At 45.5% G+C, this 17,493-nt stretch overlaps 1 protein-coding gene across 2 annotated transcripts in view; it reads right to left on the reverse strand.

Annotated features, from left to right (window-relative positions):
• The window catches only part of GPC6 (glypican 6), a 1,229,042-nt gene that overhangs the window by 488,392 nt on the left and 723,157 nt on the right, over nt 1–17,493 (reverse strand). The gene's annotated exons all lie outside the window — the stretch shown is intronic.

A 17,493-nucleotide genomic window follows, 5' to 3' on the forward strand; every position in this document is an offset into this window, starting at 1 on the left:
TAAATCTCATCTTGTGCTTACAATAATGTCCTTCAGGGGACAAGCTAGGGTTGCCAAGTCCAATTCAAGAAATATCTGGGGACTTTGGGGGTGGAGCCAGGAGACATTAGGGGTGCAGCCAAGATCAAGGCTGTGACAAGCATAATTGAACTCCAAAGGGAGTTCTGGCCATCACATTTAAAGGGACGGCATACCTTTTCAATTTCTTCCTTCCATAGGAAATAATGAAGGATAGGGGCACCTTCTTTTGGGGCTCATAGAATTGGACCCCCTGGTCTAATCTTTTTGAAACTTGGTGGGTATTTTGGGGGAAGGCACTAGAGGCTATACTGAAAATTGGGTGCCTCTACCCCCAAAAACAGTCCCCACAGAGCCCCAGATACCCGCGGATCAATTCTCCATGATTTTCTATGAGAATAAATCTCCATAGGGAATAACAGAGTTCCCAGCAGACATTTCCCTCTCCTCCCCCCGCTTTCTGATGACCCTGAAGCGGGGGGAGGTCTTCCAAACCGGGGGATCCCCTGCCCCCACCTGGGGATTGGCAACCCTAGGCCAAGCCAAAACATTTCTTTTTAACCAGGCTTTTAATTTAGGGATTCCAAGATTTTATTATTATTATTATTATTTTGCTTTTTTAATGGCACGCTTCTGTCTGAAGGATGGTTTTATGAACAGTTTTGTGCAGCCGACTAAAGCTTTTGTGGCTTGTTGCATTATTATTGATAATTCTTATGTTTTTGTTTTGTGCTATTTTATTGGATTGCTTTTACCTTCTGAGTTGCCTTAAGTAGGTCGCTGGAAAGATGGCGCAGACATGTTCTCAATACACGTCATTGGAAAATGGCTTCCATCTTTTCCAGTGGGCAGCACATCTTTCCATGTGGAGCTCTGCCTCATTACCGAGTGTATTTGATAAGAACTCGGTGGGAGTTGTGACATTTGAAACAGTTTGTATGATTAAGGAGGCTCCATGTGGGTGCCATCACATGAGAGATTTGGCCCAACCTAGCTACGTCTCCCATCCAGATTTAATGTGCTCGACCACATGAGCAAATCTGCCTCCTGAGTCCTTCCCGTACCTACTTGTCTTAGGACAGGCTGGGACCAGATCAAATAGCTACTGGGAAATTCCCCGTAGCAAACCTCGAAACCCTATTTAGGGCGCCTTTCCCAGCTGTCTGAATGGCTGGGCACACAATGTACCTGCCCCACATGCACATGAGCACTCTGAATTATAGAATCACAGAATAATAGAATCACAGAGTTGGAAGGGACTTCCAAGGTCATCTAGTCCAACCCCCTGCACAATGCAGGGAACTCACAAACACCTCTCCCTAAATTCACAGGATCCTCATTGCTGTCAGATGGCCATCCAGTCTCTGTTTAAAAACCTCCAAGGAAGGAGAGCCCACCACCTCCCGAGGAAGCCTGTTCCACTGAGGAACTGCTCTAACGGTCAGGAAGTTCTTCCTAATGTTGAGCCGGAAACTCTTTTGATTGAATTTCAACCCATTGGTTCCGGTCCTACCTTCTGGGGCCACAGAAAACAATTCCACACCCTCCTCTATATGACAGCCCTTCAAGTACTTGAAGATGGTGATCGTATCACCTCTCTTGTGCATGTGTGGCCCGTGCCTCTCCCAGCAGCAGGGCAGGGGCTGTGCCAATGCTGTGGCACAGATCAAAGAGAACCAGCTTTTTCAGAGCTATGATACTGCCACACCAAATCTCTCATGTAATCCCACACAATGTCCCAACCAGGCCTCAGATTCAGTGGGAGCTCACAGGAGCGCAGCTGCTGAACCTTTCTGAGAGTTCCATCTCCTCCTTCTGAGAGTTCCACCTCTTTGTCCATTGAATAGTAGGTGCAGCTGCAGAACAATCCCTGGATGAGCTCCACCACCTATTTTTCGACAAAATGACCGCTGGTCCCAACCAACCTGTTCGGCAGTTGAAGTGGAAGGCAGCAACATTTCGACGACTTCCACAAGATTTTTTTCACCCTTAAAATCTGTGCTGGGTATGGAGAAAGCAGGGCTTTTTGTATGCAGGAACACACAGGAACACAGTTCTGGCTGGCCCGGCATCAGGAGGTATGGCCTAATATGCAAATGAGTTCCTGCTTTTTCCTACAAAAAGCCCTGTGTGAAACAATGGTGACATCAGGGGGTGTGGCCTAATATGCAAATGAGTTCCTGCTGGGCTTTTTCCTACAAAAGAAGCCCTGGGAGCAAGATTTCCTCAGCAGGAGATCAGAAGCCAACTCCTGGCTGATCCCTCATCAGCTGGCACTGGTGGTTGCTGGTAGCCTGTTCCAACTGAATATGCGCAAAGAGGTTTCAAACAGCCTGTAGATTAATTGGCTTCTTGATCCCTCTTGCAGAATAGGAAGTGACCTGAACTGGTAGGTGTTTGAACATCCCTATGCATGATCTACATCTTAAACCAACTAGAACCAGGGCCTTTTCCGTTGCTGCCCCTAGCTGGTGGAATGAGTTGCCAGAGGAGGTCAGGGCCCTCTGAGAGCTTTCACAGTTCTGCAGGGCCTGCAAAACGGCACTCTTCTGTCATGCATTTTCATAACGGTAACACCTGCAGCAACAGGACAGGCCCATAAATACTACCAACGGATCTATCTCATTGCGCTATGGTGATCCTGGGACCTCTTCGAACATCTAACATCGGCCATTTAGCTATTTTCCACCATTAGAATTTTAATTGTTGTCTGAAACTACTGTACTAGCACCTGTGGATGTTTTAATAAGTGTTCTTATGTTTTTATGCTTTTACTGTTGTTTTATCTTGTTTGGTCATGCTAATCTGATTGCTTGACCCTTAACCTGTGAGCCACCCTGAGCATGCCTTTGGCGGGGAGGGTGGGATTTCATTTTAATGGTTTCAACTGTTTAAATTTAATTGTCTTATGATGTGATTTTAACTGTTTTATTACGTTGTAATCCACCCTGAGCCCGACCTTGGAAAGGGCAGGCTAGAAATCAGCAAAAGTAAATAAAAAACAAATAAATAAAATATAAAATACAGACATACATACAAACTCAGGTTCTCTCTCTCCCCGCCCCCCTGTCCTGATTCCAAGTGATTCTGCCCAGTAACCCCAAAGCACACTTCAGTATAAAATGCAGAGACCACTGAAATGGCGAACCCCTTGAGAAGTATTTAAAGGAAGGGGGAAACCCACCGTTTTGAAAATGCCAACTGAGTTCGAGGCCGAAGTCAGACTTCCTGCCACCTTTCAATCTCTGTCCCGGCATGGGGCATACAGATGTTCTCATTTGTTTTATTACTTGTCGTTCCATTTGTATTATTGGGCCTATTAGAAGCGCAAAGTGGATATGATTTGTAATAACAAGACACAGGTGTTCTTTTGAAATTCCCATCCTCCTCTTTGCTTGACAACACATTTCGCTTCAGCTGTTCGTTGTTATGGCTGCAGGCAGCTGATGGGGCGAGGAAGTAAACATGACAGAGATTTCCTCCGACTTTGGGATTCAAAGCCAGCAAAGAAATAGTACGGGTGGAAACGCCACAACACTTACATAACAAAGAAATTATTATTTACAATAGGCCTCCTCGTTTGGCACATTGAGAAAGATGTTTCCTACAGAAAACAAAGGTGTACTTCCCAGCTCTTCCTCTTTCATAGTAATGCACAGAGGTGACCTGAGGTGGATTTTAACCTGGGGGGAAAAGTAGACAATATAAGGACACTGCTTAGGGCTGCTAGGTATCCCCCAGCAGCGGATGAGGCGAAGAGTTACCAGATTCAGGCTGGGAAATTGCTGGGGATTTGGTGATGGAAACAGGGACCTTGGTGGAGTACAATGCCACAGAGTCCACCCTCCACCATTGCTTTCAAGGGACCTTGAAATAAAGTGAGTTCAGCCAGCTCTGACTCAGCCAAGAACACTTTATTGCAAGAAGAAACAGGAACACAGGAATTCAGGCAAAACTGCAATGATATACAATCTGGCCACTTTTAACCACGCCCCCCCCCCCTCCAGAAGGCAACAGTTAACTCCTATTGGCTCACTCCAAAATCTTTCATTTGCATTTCATTCATTCATTCAGAATGCTTGTATTTCTCCTTTTTCTTTGTCACAAGTTGTTACAAGCCTAGCATCCTGATTGGCCAGTTTTTCCAGGCTTCAGGATCCTGGTTTGCAAGGAGTGCCTGTCTCAGGCAACAAGAACCCAGTGAGACACAATCCATAACAGACCTGATCTCTGTAGTCTGGAGATGAGCTGTAATTCCGGGGAATCCTCAGATCATACCTGGAAGCTGGCCGCCCTTGTACTGCTAGCAGTCTGCTATAATCCATACTGGTAAATGTGCTACAACCATAAAACAAGGATGAGAAATATCCACCGAACCAATAAGTAACGGTGTGTGGTTCTATGCTGATGTGTATTTACTTATTTTGCAACACTCTTAGTATTTCCAAATGTTCTATTGTAGGCTTCGCATAAAGTGGTGTGCATTTAGAAGATCAAAGTCCATGGCCAAAGGAATGGTGATGTTTCTTAATTATTGCAGAGATCTTCTCCATGGGACTTAATTGTTGAGAAATGGCTCTGTCCAAGGCGTTTGGAGGTTGCGATCTCTCTTCTGGCAGAAGAGGAAGAATGGATGGCTGTTTGTACACCAAGAAATTATGTTTTTAGAGGTTGGAAGACACATAGTTAGCCAGCTGTGAACCAGCTGAAGTTGAAGCATCTGAAAATGCAAGATCTCTGAATTTGGGGATCTGTTTCTCTGCCTCTTTGCCTCCACCTTAGCTGTTTGTTCATAAAGAAAGGAAATTGTACAAAAATGCCACAAGTCTGTACTGCTCTCTCCTCCAAAGGATATGTACCGGTCCTCAGAACTCTTCACCACTCAGAAGTGGTGGATACAATCAGCTTTTGCACTTGTTGCAGAGATTTGCAAATCTGATTGTCTTTGGCCAGTAAAAGACATACAGCCAAAGTCCAGGTAAGGAGGAAGAAAAAGAAGTTTATTGCAATAAATGGAGAGCAGAGCTAAGCCAAAGCCTGCAATACCAAGCTGTTCTGCCCCGTTCAGAGTGGGCAGTGAAAGCACTGCCCCCAATTCAGTGGCACCAGAGACTGGTTTTGGGGAAAACAATTTTATCTTGAACCGATGGGGGAGGCAGTGCTGGGGGTTTTGCCACCCCAGGCTGCCCCCATGTCACATCGCTGCCCCCATGGGGGTCTTTAAATAGGGGGAGACAGGGGCTGTTTCTGCCTCCCCCTTCCCTTTAAAGACCCCTGTTGATCAGCTGATTGGTAGAGGTCTATAAATGAGGTCACAGTGGCGCTGCCCCTTCTGCCGGCCTGGGACTTGGACAGACAAAAGAGGTAGTATGGCTTCACTCTGAGGCTGCCTCCCCTTGCTCCGCGGCCCGGTTGCTAGCAGGTCATGGACCAGTACTGTTCCACGGCTTGGTGGTTGGGGAACCCTTCTTTATATAGCCTTATGACACATTGGCTCATGTTGGCATGTACACATACTAATTGGTTGCACCACCAGCATAATTTCATAGTGTGAGCCAGCGATGCACTACTGATACACTTTGCCAGGCTGGCATCAGTTCATTGGTCAGGATTTATATCACAGAAAGAAATTCTACTTCGCATGCACCTGGACCCGACAAATCCAGTTTGGGACCTAAGAACCCTCTATTTCTATTGTTGCCTAGAAATACAGTAGAAATGCAGTAAGGCATAGTGCAAGTTACGTTTCTTCTCAGCTAGGCCTAGCTGTGTGCTAACCCTTAAGGATGTTACAGAGATCAGTTCACCAGGAGAAAATGGATGCTTTGGAAGGCGGAGTTTGAGGCATTATATCCCACTGAAGTCCCTCTCCTCCAATCTTATTCCCAAACCCCGAACTCTTTAGGCCCATCTCCCAAGTTTCCAGATGTTTCCCAACTCAGAACTGGCAACCTGTTTTTCACCCACACAAAAGCTAGTAGGATCCAGCTCGCTCTATCTATCTATCTATCTATCTATCTATCTATCTATCTATCTATCTATCTATCTATCTATCTATCTATCTATCTCTTTCTAACTCTCTCTATTTGTCTCTCCTCTCTTTCTTTCTTTCTTTCTTTCTTTCTTTCTTTCTTTCTTTCTTTCTTTCTTTCTTTCTTTCTTTCTTTCTTTCTTTCTTTCTTTCTTTCTCTTTCTTTCTTTCTTTCTTTCTTTCTCTCTTATTCTCTCTCTCTCTTTCTGTCTCTCTTTCTCTTTCTTTCTCTCTTTTTTCTCTCTTATTCTCTCTCCCTCTCTGTCTCTATCATTCTCTCTCTCTCTCTCTCTCTCTCTCTCTCTATCTATCATCTATCTATCTATCTATCTATCTATCTATCTATCTATCTATCTATCTATCTATCTATCTATCTATCTATCTATTTATTTTACTGGAACAAAACTAAAGAAAAAAAAAGGAATTTCACAGTACAGTCCTACAAGCACTTTCCTGAGTAAGCCCCATCAAACAGACCTGAATAGGTGCTTAGGATGGCACTATTAGTTTTCTAAGTATTTTTATTTTTTCCTGTTAAATTAATACAAATAAAATGAGAACCCAAGATAATAATGGCAAGCCGGAGTAGGCCTAGTATTGAAAGCAATTAGGTAGACTGGGCCATTGTGGCTTTGTCCTGAATTCTATCTCTAGAGGAAGACTGTTAGTGGCATTTGGCAATTCTCACTAAACTTAGCTTTTGGCCCAAACCTGACTCAGCAGAAAGATCAGTTTGATGCAAATAAAGTGAGCAATAGAGTAGGGAAACAGGCTTCCCTCTGGCACCGAGGGAACAGAACAGACAACATGGGATTTTTACAATTGACTTAGATTTACAGTGGCCCTTGCTAGATACTACCAGGAGTTATGGGCAGCTGAAGTCTGAATAATAGGTATCCGTCTGACTGCATTTCCTCATCAGTTATAACAAAGAGAGAGAAACAAAAAGACATCTCCATCATGTCACTATCAATTGTCACTGAGTTCTTTCTCTTGTACCTAAAAAAAGCAAAACCAAGGAATACGAAGAAGGTTAAATGGCCCCCAATGTCTGCTGGTAATGGAGTAAAAAAATGACCTATCTATCCACCACTAGATAATTTGCTCCTTCACTCTTGTAGAAACTAAGATCAGAAGAGAGTGAGATCAAGTGATGAACATACTTTGCCACAAACCCTGTTTTCATTCAAAGATTTCTGGCAAACATCCCTACCTCTCTATTTTAATGTCAATTAATTTTCAGCAACTCCCCTATTGCATTTTCAATACCTTTCAAAGGCTATTTTGAAATGTGGTGGCTATTTGCTATCTGGCGAAATAAACTGCTGGAAGAACACATTAATATTATCGAACATTTGAGGACTGGATAAAGTTCTGAATCATGGACAGGAAGGATATTAATTGATATATAAAGCAACTGAAACCCAAGATGAAAATGTCAGATTAATTAATGCAATTATTATAACTAATACAAATTGAAACATTAATCAGATGAAAATATTCAGGCCTCAGATTCAGCAGGAGCTCACCGCAGTGCAGCTCCTGAACCTTTCTGAGGGTTCCCCCTCTTCCTCCCCACCTACCTTGTCCATTTAATAGTAGGTGCAGTTGCATAACAATCCCTGGATTAGGAGAGCAGCCAGCCAGCCAGCCAGCAACCAGAAGCTTTTCCACACCCCCAGCAGCCCCCATTAACCCATGGAGAAGCCCCCACTAACCCCTGGAGAACCACCCTTTCTCCACTTCTTATATGATTTGGGGTGGTGGGTAGCTTGCTGGCCTTTTGACTGTGGGAGGGCCCCAGGTGAGTGAGGTCTGTTTGAGCTGGCTGGGGGTCTCCATTCTTGTGTCAGGTTGCTGCTGGCTGGGGGGGGGGCATATGCGAATGAGTTATGCTAATGAGCTCCGTCACCTATTTTTCTACAAAATGACCCCTGGTAATATTCATAAGTCTTTGGCTCTGGCATTGTTTTGGTGGATGTCCTACCACGAGAGAATCACAGGAGGCATATTACTGACAGGGAAGTTTTCGACACGGGGTCACATACAGATCTTGCAACTAAACAGGACTTGATAGATCTGCTTGAAGTGTTGTATACACCAGTCACATTGCTTGGTTTGAGTGAGCTTTGATTAAGCAGTGGCTCCACTTTGCTTGCTGGTTGTTCTCTCTAGAGCTGCGTCTAGTGGGCAGAGCAGAAACCATTTTGCTTATGCTGGCATTTTGGTTGGTAAAACGGGGGGAAGAGGGAAACGCTACATTTGCCCTTCTGCACGCAAAGCAGCATGTGCCTTTTAGGCGTGCCTTTCTATAAATTGGCTCTCTTTTAATCTTGTTTGACACATGTTCTATTGTTATCGAGCAGTTTAAACATTTTATTATTGCTTTCTCTGGTTTTAAAAGTTTCAGTTTTATTATCTGCTGGCTTTACATCTCCGCAATCAGCCCTGAGTCTCTTTTAATAGAGAGGCAGGCTATAAATGTCCTAAATGTGTATTCTCAATAATGCGCACACACTGCAATCAATAACACGAGAGAGAGAGAGCAGCAGTGCTATGCTGAAAGCACTTCCCTGGGAGTAAAACCCACTGAATAAAATAGGACTTACATCTACATAGACATGATTAGAATGGCTCCCAGAGTAACATCTAAGAATACAATGTTGTGCCAGATCCCAAACACTCCAAGACTCTGCATATATTAAAATGCTATTATATTAAGTAATATTCACCACAAGAGAATGCGCCAATTTTTTTGGGGGGGGGGGCATATACAAACAATATAGTAAGATCCCTCCCACTTCTCCACTATACTGGAAAATGATTTAGCCAGTGAATGAAGAGTATCAACCAGGAGGGGGTTTTAATAGCAAGAACTCCTTTGCCACACACCCCAATGTAGCCAATCCTCCTGGAGCTTATAGCAGGCCCTGTACTAAGAGCCACGTAAGCTCTTGGAGGATTGGCTACATTGGTGGGGGGGGGTGGCCTAATATGCAAAGGAGTTCCTGCTACATAAAAAGCCCTGATATCAACAGGTCCTCCAAGTTAAATTATTTTCTTATTCAGCTTTTGCCAGAGCTGGACTTTGACAATTCAGTTCCAGGCGGAAGGTCTGATAAATGGTGTATAAGGATATTGTCCATTGGCAAAGCATATAACAATAAAACACGAAGCTTCACTGTGGAACCTCGTTTGGACTTGGCTTTGGGGACCCAGTGGACTTTACTTTGGGGACCTGCTGGATACACACTCCTAAGTGGACTGATGTTTGTGTTTTCTAACTCGGGCTGTTTCTACACTAGACAGAAGATCGTCTCTCGGTGCGCATTTAAAATGTTAATCCACATTGCATACGCCGCCATTTCTGTCTTGCTTTGCATTATCTTAAATTGTCTACACTCATTATCTTGAAGTGGCACTGAAAGCGGTTTCACCCCGGAGTTGCTCCTCATTTTATAAGAGTACTTTTGAACAGGAGTTTTCTGCAAGTGGATACAATGCTCATAACATCAGAATCAACTCTGAGTGTAGAAACAACCTCAGTCTCTGAGAAGTGAGGGGGGATCTTATTACATTGTCTGGATATGCCTAAAAACTTTTCGGCATATTATATTGTGATGAATATTACCTAATATAATAGCATTTCAATATATGCAGAGTCTTGGGAGTGTTTGGGAGCTGGCATAGCATTATATTCATAGACGTATTTGTGTGTGTAAAACAACCTTTCCCACCACCTACTGTACATGACAAAAAAAAAATCACCCCTCAGTTGTTATTAACTTTGGGGTGGTGGTGGTGGGGGAGACACAGTTAAAACTGTGGATAGCCATGCTTTACTGTCCTGGCTTCAGAGCAGGTAATCCTCCATGCTGAACCAAAGAATAATATTCTATGGAAAATAATTCCTGGTCCAACCCATTCCCAAGGACTGTGCTTGGTTACTGGCGACTTCATACAGCTAACAAATTATATTGATGTATTTACTTCATTCATACCCTGCCTTCCACACTAGCAGGGGCCCAACACAGTTTATATCATTCTCCTCACTTCCATTTTATCCTTGCAACAACCCTGTGAGGTAGCAAGTCTGTGACTGGCTCAGAGTCACCTAAGCATGGCAGAGCTGGGATTCACACCTGGACCTCACACAGGGGTTGCTAGCCCCCCCCCTCAGGGGAGACAGGCATCCCCCATCACCAGGCCCCACTGCCCTGCCACCAATCAGCTGGCCAGTGGGAGGACCAGCAGACATGCAGCCAACCAAGACATGACATTTGAGTGACACTCTGGCATTTGGGCAATTTTACTATAGAGTATTTGCTCAAATACAAGAATGTTGCCTAATATTGCTGCAGGATGACCTCACTTCTGGGTCTTGCTAGAAGTGACATGGGCACACTGCTGCAGCATTGGCTGGTCCTCCTGGCCCTGACAGCAAGAGGGCCAGCCAACATTTTAAAACCATTGAACAGGAGGAAGCAGCCAGGCATGGGTGACTCATGCAAACAAGTCGCCTGGTGTTTGCTGTTGAGTCTGGCCCTAATGAATCCACCCTCAAAGGCCAAAACAGCAGGGGCGTAGCTAGGGCTTTGGGGGCCCGGGGCCCAAGATGTATGTGGGCCCCCCTATGTGTGTGCACGCCGCCAGAAACAGGATATGATGTCACTTCCGGTGATGTCACTTCCGCAAGATGGCCACCACTTGCAAGGGAGCCCTGCTGGAAACAGGAAGTGATGTAACTTCCCCAAAATGGCCACCACTTGTGGGGGGGAAACAGGAAGTGGTGTCACTTTGCGGGCGGCACCCCCCCCCCCCCAAGATGGCACTGCTGGTGCGATCTAGGTCATGTGATTGATAACCTGATTACCCCACCACACCATGTGACAGGGGGAAATGCCACAAGCAGCCTGCTGGCCCAGCTGTTCCCCTTGTGCCCTGAACTTGTGGGACTTCTATATTAAGCAAGCTTACAAGAAAAACAAGGAAAACAAAAACAGGCATACTGATGTGGTTTTCAACAAGCAAAGCTATAAGGAGGTCCCCATGGAACGTCTAATCACTTAGATTTTCTCCCAAGCTAGGATTTCCCTTGCCTTTATGCTAGTTGCTACTATCAGATCTTTCCAGGGATCCCTGGATGTCCCATAAGTAAGAATAAGCCAGTCAGCTATTTGTTAAAAGCAGTTCTTTATCTATTCCACCCTTTGGGTGAAGAAGTACTTCCTTTTATCCGTTTTAACCTGACTGCTCAGCAATTTCATTGAATGCCCACAAGTTCTTGTATTGTGAGAAAGGGAGAAAAGTACTTCTTTCTCTACTTTCTCCATCCCATGCATTATCTTGTAAACCTATATCATGTCACCCCGCAGTTGACGTTTCTCCAAGCTAAAGAGTCCCAAGAGTTTCAACCTTTCTTCATAGGGAAAGTGTTCCAGCCCTTTAATCATTCTAGTTGCCCTTTTCTGGACTTTTTCCAATGCTATAATATCCTTTTTGAGGTGCGGTGACCAGAATTGCACACAGTATTCCAAATGAGACTGCACCATCGATTTATACAGGGGTTTATGATACTGGTTGATTTGTTTTCAATTCTCTTCCTAATAATTCCCAGCATGGCGTTGGCCTTTTTTATTGCAAACGCACACTGTCTTGACATTTTCAGTGAGTTATCTACCATGACCCCAAGATCTTTCTCTTGGTCAGTCTCTGCCGTTCACAACCCATCAACTTGTATTTGTAGCTGGGATTCTTGGCCCCAATGTGCATTGCTTTGCAGTTTGCACTTGGCCACACTGAACCTCATCTGCCCACTCACCCAGCCTCAACAGATCCCTTTGGAGTGCCTCACAATCCTCTCTGGTTCTCACCACCCTGAACAATTTAGCGTCATCTGCAGACTTGGCCACTTCACTGCTCACTCCCAACTCCAAATCATTTATGAACAAGTTAAAGAGCATGGGACCCAGTACTGAGCCCTGCGGCACCCCACTGCTTACTAGCTTGGTGTCAGGGGGTGTGGTCTCATATGCAAATGACTTCCTGCTGGGCTTCTTCTACCAAAAATGCCCTGCAAAAACAATAGTGATGTCAGGAGGTGTGGCCTAATATGCAGATGAGTTCCTGCTGGGCTTTTTCTACTCAAAAAGCTCTGGTAATGCATGACATTTTCTCTGTATAAAAAAACCCTTGCTTACAAGAGCTAGGTGACTGGTGTCTGTACATTTCAAGTCAGTGTCCCTAAGAGCATAAGAGAAGCCATGTTGAGTCAGACCAGTGGCTCATCCAGTCTAACACACTCTGTGTCATACAGTGGCCAAAAAGACCCAGGTGCCATCAAAAGGTCCTCCAGTTGGGCCAGAGCTCCAGAAGCTCCCCCACACTGTTGCCCCCCAAGCACTAAAAATGCAGAGCATCACTGCCCTAGACATAACAACGTAACAGAAGCCATGTTGGATCAGACCAACGGACCAACGGCCCATCCAGTTCAACACTCTGTGCCACACAGTGGGCAAAGCCCAGGGGTTATCAGGAAGTCTACCACAAGCAGGGCCAGAACTCCAGAAGCCTCCCCCGACCACTGTTGCCCCCCAAGCTCTAAGAATGCAGAGCATCACTGCCCTAGACATAAGAACATAACAGAAGCTACATTGGATCAGGCCAATGACCCATCTGGTCCAACACTCTGTGTCACACAGTGGCCAAAACCCAGGTGCCATCAGGAGGTCCATCAGAGGAGCCAGTACACTAGAAGCCCTCCCACTGTGCCCCTCCAAGCACCAAGAATATGGAGCATCACTGCCTCAGACCTAAGAACATAAGAGAAGCCATGTTGGATCAGGCCAATGGCCCATCCAGTTCAACACAGTTCAACACACTGTATCACAGAGTGGCCAAAAAACCCAGGTGCCATCAGGAGGTCCACCAGTGGGGCCAGAACTCCAGAAGCCCTCCCACTCTTGCCCCCCAAGCACCAAGAATACCCGGCACCACTGCCTCAGACATAAGAATGTAAGAGAATCCATGTTGGTTCAGGCCAATGGCCCATCTGGTCCAACACTCTGTGTCACACAGTGGCCAAAACCCAGGTGCCATCAGAAAGTCCACCAGCAGAGCCAGACCTTGGCCTCTTATCCAAATGAAAGAGCAATTCGATGTAAGTAAAAACATGCTAAATACATACAGCAAAGTTGCCAGGATGCAGTCCTCTTGAAATATGTCTAATGCATTCTCAGCCCACAGAAGACTGTCTCTACTCCAGATCCCACCCCTGCCCTCCCTCGGACAACTTACAGGCCCTCCATTTTGAGACTGAATTGCTAATTCAGTTTCACAATGACACAAAGCTATCCAATGTGAAAAGGCACATTGTCGCCAATGTTGGAATTTTAATTTAAATGCTGTCCTTTCGGGGGGGGGGGGGGATAAAAATACCATTGCTTTGGAGAGGCTCAAAGAATTCTTTGGGGATCCACACACTGGGATATTTCTAAATCCATTCAAAATTAGTCACCACAGCCCCAGATGGTTAGCATATTGAAAATGAGAAGAAGGGGACTCTAAGCTATTTTTCTCCTTCGTGAAAATTGGATTTCTAATTGTTAGGAAAGAAGGTTCCAAAGTCACATTTAGAGGGGGGAAAGATGCAAGTTTCTGGTTCCACTGGTGAACGGTATGTCTAGTCATGAAGCAATGTATCAAAGAACTTGTGTGTGTGTGTGTAATTTGGGGTATAAGCTTTAGAAGCAATAGTAGGAAGTTTGAGTCCAGAGGCACCTTTAAGGCTAAAGAAAGTTTAATTCTGGGTGTATGCACACTTCCTTACATTCTGGGTGTATGCACACTTCCTCAGATACATTATCAGGAGTTGACAAAATTCCTTTAAGTCAGGCGCCCAAGTGTTCCAAGCATTTTAAACAAAGCAGGAGTCAAGTTGCACCTTTAAGACCAACCAATTCTTATTTAGAACGTAAGCTTTCGTGTGCTCTTAAGCACACTTTATCAGACGAGGAATCCAGCACAGTGAGCAAAGCCATATATAGCTGAGCAGAGCCATTCATAGCTGGTAGGCAGTTTAAAGTCAGGCCATTAATAACAAGGCTTATGCTGTATGTGAAGAGCATCACATATGCTCAAGTGACATCTTGGAGGCAAATGCAGAATACTTGAGACTGTTCCCAGCTTGCCCGGACATGTCCAGGCGACAAGGTTTCCGCCCAGGGGAGGGAACATTTGAAGAATCCCTTTCCCTAATGATGGGTCCTGGCTCCAACTCGCAAGCACCCTTGACAGCGGCAGGGACTGGAAAAGGGCAGAAACCAGCCACGACGCTATCCCATGCCCTCTTACCTGGCCCCACGGAGGATAGCGGCAGCTGCTGTCTGGCTGCCGCTTCTGCAGACATGCCCAAGTCGGAGCACAGGCCCGCGCACGGCTCTCCTCGGACTGGCGCCTCCCCTCGGCTGAAAAGGCGCGCCAACGCCGGCCTTCTTTCCCACAAAGAACCGGCCTCAAGAGGTCAGAAAAGAGACTTGCTCTCGCCGAGAGAAACGCCTCGGGACCGATTGGGGCAAGGAAGGGAGATAATCATGACCAGTTGGGACTTCGCGTTGGTCTGGCAACTCATGGAACCTGGGATAAGGCCGCACACGCGCATTCTGAGGCGAGGGAACGAGGGAGGGGGGTGGAGAAAAAGCGACGCGCCTTTCCCACGCTTTCAGCCCGATTGCATGAAAGAGAGGGGGGGAAAAGGGGAGAGGGGGAAGGGAAGGGAACGAGGAGCCCCGCCGTGCGCGCGCGCTCCCCCTCGCAGCGCAGCAACATGGCTATTGTTTGGGGGCCCCCTTGGCAATGCGGGGACCCCACGGACCTGGGGCGGCCCGCCCCGCCCGCCCCCCCTCCCAACGCCATTGCAAAACAGCTCTAGAAAATGACCCAGCCCCTCTCCTTGCCTTTTACTGACAAAAACCAAGATCTGAAGGCTGCCAATACTGTGTAATTTGCCTAGCAATAGCCTCCGAAGGCATTTGTTTCTTAAAGCTACAGATGCTACTTCTATTGTAGAGGGTATTTTAGCCCATCATTTCTTTTTAAAAAACGGGATTTTGCATTTTTTTCTGTAAACCTTGGGTATTTTCCAGGTTTGTAGGAATATATATATACACACATTTATATATAGGGGGTGGGGGGAGAAAGAGAGAGAGTTTCTTTTAAATATAATGGCTTATATATGAAGATCTTTTTTGAGAAAAGAGATGATAGCAAAAGGTTTAAAGAGAAATAAGTGAAGGATGCCCATTCATTTATAAAGGAATAACTCTTCAAGAAATAGATTTTAGAAACTCTATCAGACCATATGATTTTGTATTGTACATACATAGCACTTAATACTTTGCAAAGATTGGCAATGGAAGCAATTACTCCATTTTATAGTGAATGTGTTAAATCATCCTTGAAAAAGAACTGGGGCTGAGTCTTTAATCTTGGTCACCTCACCATTCTCTTGGTGTTGCACCAGAGGTAGAAAACATTCACATAGTGCTTTTGAAGTGCCTTGTAGATTTCTGAAACTTATATTTGTATTTGGCAGAAGTTCCTGGATTTCTACTAGCACCAAAGTTTGTGTAATTCCTCTCATTCTGGTTTGGCCTATCTCTTACTTATTCCTTTCCAGTTTCTTTTCTCCTCCTCTCTGCTTTCCTTCTGTAAAATTTACGTTATTAATTCAATTTTCATTCTACCCTTCTCCCAAGGCTCTCATGGTGGCATATAAGGTGGCCCCTACCAGGGCTTTTTTGGTAGAAAATGCCCAGCAGGAACTTATTTGCATATTAGGCCCCACCCCCTGACATCACCATTGTTTCACACAGGACATTTTGTGTAGAAAAAGCCTAGCAGGAACTTATTTGCATATTAGGCCACACCCCCTGATGCCAAGCCAGCCCGGACTGCATTCCTGTGCATTCTTGCTAAAAAAAAAAAAAAGCCCCGGGCTCTACACAGTTGTGGCCCAACACCCCTATTAGGTAGGCAAGGCTGAGAGATAGTAACTGGCCCATAGTTCTGCAGGAAGTTTCACAGCTGATCTCCCTGGTGTTTCTCCAGCATGCTAACTCAGTGATTTGCACTCAATGCTTCAGGGGCACCTCTAGCTCTTCTGACCACCATTTCCCATTGTGGTGCCTGCTCCATGTCTCAGGAAAGTGGGCAAGGCCATTGTCCAGTGGGGTTTGTGGCTGGCAGGTGTTTCCCGCATTGGAACAGCCACTGCTGAAGAGACTGGAGGATGCGTAAACTGCCAGTCTTCCTGAGCTGCCAGGCTTGGAAGTAAAGGATGTGATCCCCGCATGTAACTGCACCGTAGGAAGACCTTTCCTATTATCTCTCTGAATGATTTTAATCCACATTGCTTCTGTTTTTCAAAAACGGACAATTCGTTGAAGTACAGCCGAACACTCTTTGCTCTCTAGAACAGGGGTGTCAAACGTGTGACCCGGGGGATGAACCAGGCCTCTGGAGGGTTCCTATCAGGTCATGAAGCAACTGGCTGTCATCTGCTTCCTTCTCCTTCCCTCTTGCTTCCTTCTCCATCACAGCTTGCTACATCAATAGCACAGGAGCTACAGAACAAAGCCTCTATTTTCTCCATTGGCTGAGGCTCCTCCCTTGGGGAGGAAGCGGGGAGGGAGAGCTTGCTTTCTCAGGCTCTCTCAGTCGCACAGCACAGCTACTGAGCCAAGCCTCTCTTCCTTCTACAGGCTGTGGCTCCTCCCCCCCTCCTGGTCCCCTGGGAAAGAAGGAAAGAGCCAAAGCTTCCTTTGCCCAGTTCCCTGGATCACATGGGAGATATACGAAGAAAACACCTTTAAGAGCAACGACTGCTAATGTTTTAAGCATGTTTTATTTAAGTTTTTTTTTTTAAAAAAACTTTGTGTTTATCTGTGTCCTTTATAAAGATTATACCTCTGCTACCTGGCATTACATTTTGTGACAGACATGGCCCAACCTGACAAGGTCTCATTTATTGTTGCATCCGGCCCTCATAACAAATGAGTTCGACACCCCTGCTCTAGAAAGAAGTCAGGGATGCATCTACGCCAGCCATCTGCACAACAGCCAACCTTGTGAAACAGCTCAGCAGCGGAAGGAACCAGTATCCCTCTGGTTCGAGAAGCAAAATAATCAATCCCACCTTCTGCCGTTGAGCCAGCTCTCCCTGTTTCGTTTGTCAGTCATTAGTGGGACGCTTCCCATTTGTAACCGGCCATTCTAAGAGAAGGCTCCCAAGCTTTTGATTTATTTCCCTTGTAAATAAAAGGTCACGCGTAGTATATGGGGGCGATTTGAGAATTGCAGCTTCCAGGACCATTGTCATGGCTAAAAGCATAAATATCTGTTCTACCCCTTTAACCAGGGACAAGAGGAGATATAAATCTGTGGGA

Source organism: Heteronotia binoei, chromosome 3 (assembly GCF_032191835.1).
Source record: "Heteronotia binoei isolate CCM8104 ecotype False Entrance Well chromosome 3, APGP_CSIRO_Hbin_v1, whole genome shotgun sequence".
In the NCBI taxonomy this organism is placed as follows: domain Eukaryota; kingdom Metazoa; phylum Chordata; class Lepidosauria; order Squamata; family Gekkonidae; genus Heteronotia; species Heteronotia binoei.